Source organism: Panulirus ornatus, chromosome 70, assembly GCF_036320965.1.
Source record: "Panulirus ornatus isolate Po-2019 chromosome 70, ASM3632096v1, whole genome shotgun sequence".
NCBI classification, from domain to species: Eukaryota; Metazoa; Arthropoda; class Malacostraca; order Decapoda; family Palinuridae; genus Panulirus; species Panulirus ornatus.
In genome coordinates this window covers 287,076-298,360 of record NC_092293.1, presented here as the reverse complement: position 1 = coordinate 298,360, position 11,285 = coordinate 287,076, and positions in this window count along the sequence as shown.

The following is an 11,285-nucleotide window of genomic DNA, read 5'->3' as shown; positions in this document are numbered from 1 at the left end:
TTCACTTGGTGTCAAAACTGACGCGAAAGTGGTTGTTTCAATTTTGTCAGAAATGTTTGTGCGTTTCGGCCTGATGGCGGAAGTCGGTTTGGCGCTGTGGTCATGAGGGAATACGAGGAAGATTGGCAACCGTCCCAGAAGTAGCTACAGTGAGGCCCAGCAGCTGTCCCTAATACTGTGGAAGGCACTCATGTAAGGTGTGCAGTGAGGCGCACCAGTAACAAGGGAAACGGACAACCAAAACAGCAATCTTGATCATCAGGAGAATATCCAATGCTCAGAGTAGATAAGGACGATTATTGTATGGCTTCGCTCAGAGGATGAAAATCTTAGCCGTGAAAATCAACAAGTAAAATAACTAGTAGTTAGTAGTAGTGAGGTGGATTTACCGTATTTCTGTGGTCTTAATAGTAAAACGAAACTTTTCGTTTTCTCCATCAATCTAGAGGTGTTGTAGACCACCATCCTTAAGGTTGTAAGGTAATGGTAAGTACAAGGTTATGACCTCAGGAAATGTGGTAATGTATATAATATAAATTGTATAGTTGTATAATAAATGTGTATCAAAATTTTGTCTTCTCTGTTCCCGTCCATTAATTCAAATACAGGTAAGTTTTCTCTCCAACGAGGTGGGATAAGCTACGTGCACTCGGCTTGTAGATGTGGTGACTTTCCCTTCATTACCACAGTGGTGTGCTGAACTGAAGATGTACAATTCTGTAGACGAAACTAAGATAGGAAATCAATCTACATCAAAAATTGAACATATGCATCTTTAGATTGACATAAAACAAACGGACAGAGGGGCACACTGGAGCAAATCAATTTCAATATCACCACTTAAAGTAGGCCTTTCAACTAGTTGTGGCTTTAAAGAAAAGTTTTTCTAGCCAAGGTTTAGTTAGCCCCTAAACTAATCCCCACGACCTTACCTTAAGAAATATTTTCAGAAGGTACTGTCTGAAGATATTTCTAAGGTAAGGTCATTTAGGTTTGGTTTAGATACTACCCTAACCTAGACTAGAAAAAGTTTCCTTTGCTTCAGAGCCCCAACTACGTAGACGGGCTACTGTTGATATTAAACAGTAACAGAAAGGTGATAAAACTGAGATGAAGTGAATAAAAAAGATAGAATGGGTCAGTTGAAAGTTGAAGTATTTGCTAAATACAGTTTTTGACAGATGCAAATGCATCCTAACGTCAGTCACTTAAATCACAATGTTGAATATCATTTTAATTGTTGGAACTAGTTACAGGAAGTAAAGATCTCAAGCTTAAAGGGATGCCATTATAATAACTTCATATACCTGTATAGGATCTCTTAAACTTCTTTTCCCTAAAGCTGAATGGATTTAAGTCGCTTAATCTGCTCTCTGAATTTGTTTCTCAGACCATTAATCATCTTTGGAGATTACCTCAGTAATTTCTCCATTCAATGTCTTCCTTTTCTTATTAGTTGACGACCACAGCAGTACAATATCCAAGCTGGGATGGCTATGTTTTGGGAAGGCGAGAGGTCAGGTTATTCAAGAATGTTAGAAATGGCTTCCATCAGTTTCTACCCTATCTACTCTAAAAATTTTGGGTTATTAGAACTTGGAGCTTTATGAGTAAATAATACTAAAAGTTGGTTTAAAGTTGCCTGACCCAACATAACAACACCTTGGTAATGGTGACCTGATGAAGGATACTAAACCTAACCTAACCTATATTAACACCTGACTAGTGATTATATGATCAAGGATGCCTTAGCTATCCTAACTTTAACGTTAAGCTCTATCTCATTTTCCTTAACCTTCATTTTAAGGATAACATCAAAAGGGAAAACTCTTTAACATCGACGATAATATATTCTATGTACTCAAGTGATTAAAGTGGGTGGAGCCGTCCCAACTTTACTTAGTAAAAATGGGCCTGGATAAGCAACACAAACGTATTAGGCTTTATGATTTTTTTTTTATTTTCTGTTTGATTTTGATGAAGAACAAATTTCATTATTACTTAAAAACTTATTGCCCTCCAGATGTAATTCAATTTACTACTTCCTCAATGGAATAAATATAAAGGTTTTCACCACTATTCAGTATTCTATCTTTCGTTAATAAGCACCTTTTGTACGTATAATCCACTCCTGCCATTTTATTGATATCTGCACACACACTCACACACACACACACACACACACAAACATGTATGTATATATATATATATATATATATATATATATATATATATATATATATATATATATATATATATATATATATATATATATATATATATATATATATATATATATATATATATATATATATATATATATATATTTATGTATATATATATATACAACTTATTATTATTATTATTATTTTGCTTTGTCGCTGTCTCCCGCGTTAGCGAGGTAGCGCAAGGAAACACACGAAAGAATGGCATAACCCACCCACATACACGTGTATATACATGCACGTCCACACACGCAAATATACATACCGATACATCTCAATGTACACAAACATATACACACAGACACATATACATATATACACATGTACATGATTCATACTGTCTGCCTTTATTCATTCTCATCGCCACCTCGCCACACATGGAATAACAACCCCCTCCCCCCTCATGTGCGCGAGGTGCCGCTAGGAAAAGACAACAAAGGCCGCATTCGTTCACATTCAGTCTCTAGCTGTCAGATATAATGCATCGAAACCACAGCTCCCTTTCCACATCCAGGCCCCACAGAACTTTCCATGGTTTACCCCAGACGCTTCACATGCTCCTGATTCAATGCATTGACAGCACGTCGACCCCGGTATACCACATCGTTCCAATTCACTCTATTCCTTGCACGCCTTTCACCCTCCTGCATGTTCAGGCCCCGATCACTCAAAATCTTTTTCACTCCATCTTTCCACCTCCAATTTGATCTCCCACTTCTCCTCGTTCCCTCCACCTCTGACACATATATCCTCTTGGTCAATCTTTCCTCACTCATTCTCTCCATGTGACCAAACCATTTCAAAACACCCTTTTCTGCTCTCTCAACCACACTCTTTTTATTACCACACATATCTCTTACCCTTACATTACTTACTCAATCAAACCACCTCACACAACATATTGTCCTCAAACATCTCATTTCCAACACATCCACCCTCCTGCGCACAACTCTATCCATAGCCCACATCTCGCAACCATGCAACAGTGTTGGAACCACTATTCCTTCAAACATACCCACCTTTGCTTTCCGAGATAATATTCTCGACTTCCAAACATTCTTATAGGCTCCCAAAATTTGCGCCCCCTTCCCCACGCTATGATTCACTTGCGCTTCCATGTTTCCATCCGCTGCCAGATCCACTCCCAGATATCTAAAACACTTTACTTCCTCCAGTTTTTCTCCATTCAAACTTACCTCCCAATTGACTTGACCCTCAAACCTACTGTACCTAATTACCTTGCTCTTATTCACATTTACTCTTAACTTTCTTCTTTCACACACTTTATCAAACTCAGTCACCAGTTTCTGCAGTTTCTCAAATGAATCAGCCACCAGCGCTGTATCATCAGCGAACAACAACTGAATCACTTCCCAGGCTCTCTCATCCACAACAGACTGCATACTTCCCCCTCTTTCCAAAACTTTTGCATTCACCTCCCTAACAGCCCCATCCATAAACAAAGTAAACAACAATGGAGACATCACACACCCCTGCCGCAAACCTTCATTCACTGAGAACCAATCACTTTCCTCTCTTCCTACATGTGGACATGCCTTATATCCTCGATAAAAACTTTTCACTGCTTCTAACAACTTGCCTCCCACACCATATATTCTTAATACCTTCCACAGAGCATCTCTATCAACTCTATCATATGCCTTCTCCAGATCCATAAATGCTACATACAAATCCATTTGCTTTTCCAAGTATTTCTCACATACATACTTCAAAGCAAACACCTGATCCATACATCTTCTACCACTTCTGAAACCACACTGCTCTTCCCCAATCTGATGCTCTGTACATGCCTTCACCCTCTCAATCAATACCCTCCCATATAATTTACAAGGAATACTCAACAAACTTATACCTCTGTAATTTGAGCACTCACTCTTATCCCCTTTGCCTTTGTACAATGTCACTATGCAAGCATTCTGCCAATCCTCAGGCACCTTACCATTAATCATACATACATTAAATAACCTTACCAACCAGTTAATAATACAGTCACCCCCTTTTTAAATAGATTCCACTGCAATACCATCCAAACCTGCTGCCTTGCCGGCTTTCATCTTCCGCAAAGCTCTTACTACCTCTTCTCTTTCTACCAAATCATTTTCCTTAACCCTCTCACTTTGCACACCACCTCGCCCAAAACACCCTATATCTGCCACTCTATCATCAAACACATTCAACAAACCTTCAAAATACTCACTCCTTCTCACATCACCACTACTTGTTATCACATCCCCATTAGCCCCCTTCACTGAAGTTCCCATTTGCTCCCTTGTCTTACGCACTTTATTTACCTCCTTCCAAAACATCTTTTTATTCTCCCTGAAATTTAATTATACGCTCTCACCCCAACTCTCATTTGCCCTCTTTTTCACCTCTTGCACCTTTCTCTTTACCTCCTGCCTCTTTCTTTTATACATCTCCCACTCATTTGCATTTCTTCCCTGCAAAAATCGTCCAAATGCCTGTCTCTTCTCTTTCACTAATAATCTTACCTCTTCATCCCAAGACTCATTACCCTATATATATATATATATATATATATATATATATATATATATATATATATATATATATATATATATATATATATATATATATATATATATATATATATATATACATATATATATATATATATATATATATATATATATATGTATATATATATATATATATATATATATATATATATATATATATATTTATATATATATATATATATATATATATATATATATATATATTTTTTTTTTTTTTTTTTTTTTTTATACTTTGTCGCTGTCTCCCGCGTTTGCGAGGTAGCGCGAGGAAACAGACGAAAGAAATGGCCCAACCCCCATACACACGTACATACACACGTCCACACACGCAAATATACATACCTACACAGCTTTCCATGGTTTACCCCAGACGCTTCACATGCCTTGATTCAATCCACTGACAGCACGTCAACCCCTGTATACCACATCGCTCCAATTCACTCTATTCCTTGCCCTCCTTTCACCCTCCTGCATGTTCAGGCCCCGATCACACAAAATCTTTTTCACTCCATCTTTCCACCTCCAATTTGGTCTCCCTCTTCTCCTCGTTCCCTCCACCTCCGACACATATATCCTCTTGGTCAATCTTTCCTCACTCATTCTCTCCATGTGCCCAAACCATTTCAAAACACCCTCTTCTGCTCTCTCAACCACGCTCTTTTTATTTCCACACATCTCTCTTACCCTTACGTTACTTACTCGATCAAACCACCTCACACCACACATTGTCCTCAAACATCTCATTTCCAGCACATCCATCCTCCTGCGCACAACTCTATCCATAGCCCACGCCTCGCAACCATACAACATTGTTGGAACCACTATTCCTTCAAACATACCCATTTTTGCTTTCCGAGATAATGTTCTCGACTTCCACACATTTTTCAAGGCTCCCAAAATTTTCGCCCCCTCCCCCACCCTATGATCCACTTCCGCTTCCATGGTTCCATCCGCTGACAGATCCACTCCCAGATATCTAAAACACTTCACTTCCTCCAGTTTTTCTCCATTCAAACTCACCTCCCAATTGACTTGACCCTTATATATATAATATATATATATATATATATATATATATATATATATATATATATATATATATATATATATATATATATATATATATATATATATATATATATATATATATATATATATATATATATATACGGATTCGTACACCCACCTTGTGATTAACCACCCCGAGAAATTTTTTAATTTACATTAACTCCAATATCCACACGCAGAATAACGAGTGTCTGTGGAGGGACTTTAAGGAGTGAGTGAAAAGGAATGGCAATAAGTTCATCCACTTATTCGTCAAAAAGTTCAGCGAGGAGAGGCGTCCACACCAGTTCGTCCTCACTGCCTGCAGTCGGGAAAACTGGCTTGTGAGATTTGTGGATGACGAAGAGGAGGAGGAGGACATCATCAACCCCAATTCTGAGTCTTCTGAGTTGAAGAGTGTTGTGACGTCATCGCCCACCGTTGAGAACCCAGCCCAGCCCTCCTCCCGCGTCGTACCCCCGCCGGAGGCGTGAGATGTTTGCTATGATACCTCATCATGAAGTACCCCTGTTCCTTTAGAGAAGTTAAAGGCTTCAAGGAATCATGTGCATGGATGTAGAAATCAGAATTTTACTGGGGTACCCACTTCTGACAACACTGGCATTAATGGATCACATCTGATGAAGCAAGACAGAATAGGTCAAGCCATATATTTGGACAAAATATTGACAATTATTATAGTTCTATTGACATGATCACCATTTCCTGCATTAGCAAGGAACAGATGAAGAAAGGCCACATCTGCTCACATCCATTCTCTAGCTGTCATGTGTAATGCACTGAAATCAAAGTTCCCTATCCATGACCAGACCCCACAAACCTTTCCATGGTTTACCCTGAACACTTCACACGTCGACCCCAGTGTACCACATGGTTACAAGTCACTCTTATCCCATGCATGTTGAGGTCTTGATCACTCAAAATCTTTTTCACATCCTTTCACCTTCAGTTTGGCGCTGCCATTCTCCTATTTTCCTTCACTGCTGACACATATTCTCTTTGTCATTATTTCATCACCCATTCTCTTCATATCCCAACCATTTCAGTTCTCTCTTCGGCTCTCTTGACCAGACTTTTTTATTACCACTCATATTTCTTACCTTTTCAGTACTTACTTGACCTAACCACCTCACACCACCACATGTTGTCTTCAAACATTTCATTGCCAACATGTCCACCCTCCTCTGCACAGCCTTGTCTATATAGCCCATGCCATGCATCTATTTATTTACTATAATATATTAATCCTTCCACTGCTAGGGCTCATCTTCACCTGCAGGAAATCATATGGTGTTAGAATAACATCTTTACCAAATTGTTGTAAGGGTTCCCTCTGTAGTTGATTATAAACATCTAGTGGTAGCCAGAGAAAAAAATACGACCTTGTATTGAAGGGGTTTTAGTTAAAAACAGGAAATGGGTTAAGAATAGTATAAAGATGTACTTTTATATATTTAAACTTCAAATAACAACAGATTAATATATATTTAAAATTTATATAGTATTTTTGGTTGTAAAATTCAGTCAGTACAGTACTCTTGGTTTATTTGAAACTACAGAAAAATGCAGGCACTTCAAAGCTGTTAAACAACAAAATACAATCTGAAGGCAAATCAGAAGTGTGATGATATCCATTGTTAGGGGTATATATGTATATATATATATAAGAAAATAGTGAAGTTGGAGAAAAATGTAGCTTAGACATTGAAGCTTATTGATACAGTGGTGAAATTGATGAGAACTGCTATTGACGTTTGTGTGAATAAATTGTACATTTCCTTTTCCATAGCCAGAGGTTGAACCATTATGTGACATTCTTTTTTTTCATTCATTTCAATCTAAAAGTTTGTTTTCTAAATTGTTTCTTACATTTTTCATATGTATATATATGTATGTGTGTGTGTGTGTGTGTGTATGTGCGTATGTGTGTGTATGTGTGTGTGTGTGTATATGTATATATATATGTATATTATCCCTGGGGATAGGGGTGAAAGAATACTTCCCACGTATTCCTCGCGTGTCGTAGAAAGCGACTAGAGGGGACGGGAGCGGGGGGCCAGAAATCCTCCCCTCCTTGTATTAACTTTCTAAAATGGGAAACAGAAGAAGGAGTCGCGCGGGGAGTGATCATCCTCCTCGAAGGCTCAGAGTGGGGTGCCTAAATGTGTGTGGATGTAACCAAGATGTGAAAAAAGGAGAGATAGGTAGTATGTTTGAGGAAAGGAACCTGGATGTTTTGGCTCTGAGTGAAACGAAGCTCAAGGGTAAAGGGGAAGAGTGGTTTGGAAATGTCTGGGGAGTGAAGTCAGGGGTTAGTGAGAGGACAAGAGCAAGGGAAGGAGTAGCAATACTCCTGAAACAGGAGTTGTGGGAGTATGTGATAGAATGTAAGAAAGTAAATTCTCGATTAATATGGGTAAAATTGAAAGTTGATGGAGAGAGGTGGGTGATTATTGGTGCATATGCACCTGGGCATGAGAAGAAAGATCATGAGAGGCAAGTGTTTTGGGAGCAGCTGAATGAGTGTGTTAGCGGTTTTGATGCACGAGACCGGGTTATAGTGATGGGTGATTTGAATGCAAAGGTGAGTAATGTGGCAGTTGAGGGAATAATTGGTATGCATGGGGTGTTCAGTGTTGTAAATGGAAATGGTGAAGAGCTTGTAGATTTATGTGCTGAAAAAGGACTGATGATTGGGAATACCTGGTTTAAAAAGCGAGATATACATAAGTATACTTATGTAAGTAGGAGAGATGGCCAGAGAGCGTTATTGGATTACGTGTTAATTGACAGGCGTGCGAAAGAGAGACTTTTGGATGTTAATGTGCTGAGAGGTGCAACTGGAGGGATGTCTGATCACTATCTTGTGGAGGCTAAGGTGAAAATTAGTATGGGTTTTCAGAAAAGAGGAGTGAATGTTGGGGTGAAGAAGGTGGTGAGAGTGAGTGAGCTTGGGAAGGAGACCTGTGTGGGGAAGTACCAGGAGAGACTGTGTACAGAATGGAAAAAGGTGAGAACAATGGAAGTAAGGGGAGTGGGGGAGGAATGGGATGTATTTAGGGAATCAGTGATGGATTGCGCAAAAGATGCTTGTGGCATGAGAAGAGTGGGAGGTGGGCTGTTTAGAAAGGGTAGTGAGTGGTGGGATGAAGAAGTAAGAGTATTAGTGAAAGAGAAGAGAGAGGCATTTGGACGATTTTTGCAGGGAAAAAATGCAATTGAGTGGGAGAAGTATAAAAGAAAGAGACAGGAGGTCAAGAGAAAGGTGCAAGAGGTGAAAAAAAGTGCAAATGAGAGTTGGGGTGAGAGACTATCAGTAAATTTTAGGGAGAATAAAAAGATGTTCTGGAAGGAGGTAAATAGGGTACGTAAGACAAGGGAGCAAATGGGAACTTCAGTGAAGGGCGTAAATGGGGAGGTGATAACAAGTAGCGGTGATGTGAGAAGGAGATGGAATGAGTATTTTGAAGGTTTGTTGAATGTGTCTGATGACAGAGTGGCAGATATAGGGTGTTTTGGTCGAGGTGGTGTGCAAAGTGAGAGGGTTAGGGAAAATGATTTGGTAAACAGAGAAGAGGTAGTAAAAGCTTTGCGGAAGATGAAAGCCGGCAAGGCAGCAGGTTTGGATGGTATTGCAGTGGAATTTATTAAAAAGGGGGTGACTGTATTGTTGACTGGTTGGTAAGGTTATTTAATGTATGTATGACTCATGGTGAGGTGCCTGAGGATTGGCGGAATGCGTGCATAGTGCCATTGTACAAAGGCAAAGGGGATAAGAGTGAGTGCTCAAATTACAGAGGTATAAGTTTGTTGAGTATTCCTGGTAAATTATATGGGAGGGTATTGATTGAGAGGGTGAAGGCATGTACAGAGCATCAGATTGGGGAAGAGCAGTGCGGTTTCAGAAGTGGTAGAGGATGTGTGGATCAGGTGTTTGCTTTGAAGAATGTATGTGAGAAATACTTAGAAAAGCAAATGGATTTGTATGTAGCATTTATGGATCTGGAGAAGGCATATGATAGAGTTGATAGGGATGCTCTGTGGAAGGTATTAAGAATATATGGTGTGGGAGGCAAGTTGTTAGAAGCAGTGAAAAGTTTTTATCGAGGATGTAAGGCATGTGTACGTGTAGGAAGAGAGGAAAGTGATTGGTTCTCAGTGAATGTAGGTTTGCGGCAGGGGTGTGTGATGTCTCCATGGTTGTTTAATTTGTTTATGGATGGGGTTGTTAGGGAGGTAAATGCAAGAGTCCTGGAAAGAGGGGCAAGTATGAAGTCTGTTGGGGATGAGAGAGCTTGGGAAGTGAGTCAGTTGTTGTTCGCTGATGATACAGCGCTGGTGGCTGATTCATGTGAGAAACTGCAGAAGCTGGTGACTGAGTTTGGTAAAGTGTGTGGAAGAAGAAAGTTAAGAGTAAATGTGAATAAGAGCAAGGTTATTAGGTACAGTAGGGTTGAGGGTCAAGTCAATTGGGAGGTGAGTTTGAATGGAGAAAAACTGGAGGAAGTGAAGTGTTTTAGATATCTGGGAGTGGATCTGTCAGCGGATGGAACCATGGAAGCGGAAGTGGATCATAGGGTGGGGGAGGGGGCGAAAATTTTGGGAGCCTTGAAAAATGTGTGGAAGTCGAGAACATTATCTCGGAAAGCAAAAATGGGTATGTTTGAAGGAATAGTGGTTCCAACAATGTTGTATGGTTGCGAGGCGTGGGCTATGGATAGAGATGTGCGCAGGAGGATGGATGTGCTGGAAATGAGATGTTTGAGGACAATGTGTGGTGTGAGGTGGTTTGATCGAGTAAGTAACGTAAGGGTAAGAGAGATGTGTGGAAATAAAAAGAGCGTGGTTGAGAGAGCAGAAGAGGGTGTTTTGAAATGGTTTGGGCACATGGAGAGGATGAGTGAGGAAAGATTGACCAAGAGGATATATGTGTCGGAGGTGGAGGGAACGAGGAGAAGAGGGAGACCAAATTGGAGGTGGAAAGATGGAGTGAAAAAGATTTTGTGTGATCGGGGCCTGAACATGCAGGAGGGTGAAAGGAGGGCAAGGAATAGAGTGAATTGGAGCGATGTGGTATACAGGGGTTGACGTGCTGTCAGTGGATTGAATCAAGGCATGTGAAGCGTCTGGGGTAAACCATGGAAGGCTGTGTAGGTATGTATATTTGCGTGTGTGGACGTATGTACATGTGTATGGGGGGGGGGGGTGGGCCATTTCTTTCGTCTGTTTCCTTGCGCTACCTCGCAAACGCGGGAGACAGCGACAAAGTATGAAAAAAAAAAAAAAAAAAAAATATATATATACACACATATATATATATATATATATATTTTTTTTTTTTTTTTTTTTTATACTTTGTCGCTGTCTCCCGCGTTTGCGAGGTAGCGCAAGGAAACAGACGAAAGAAATGGCCCCCCCCCCCCCATACACA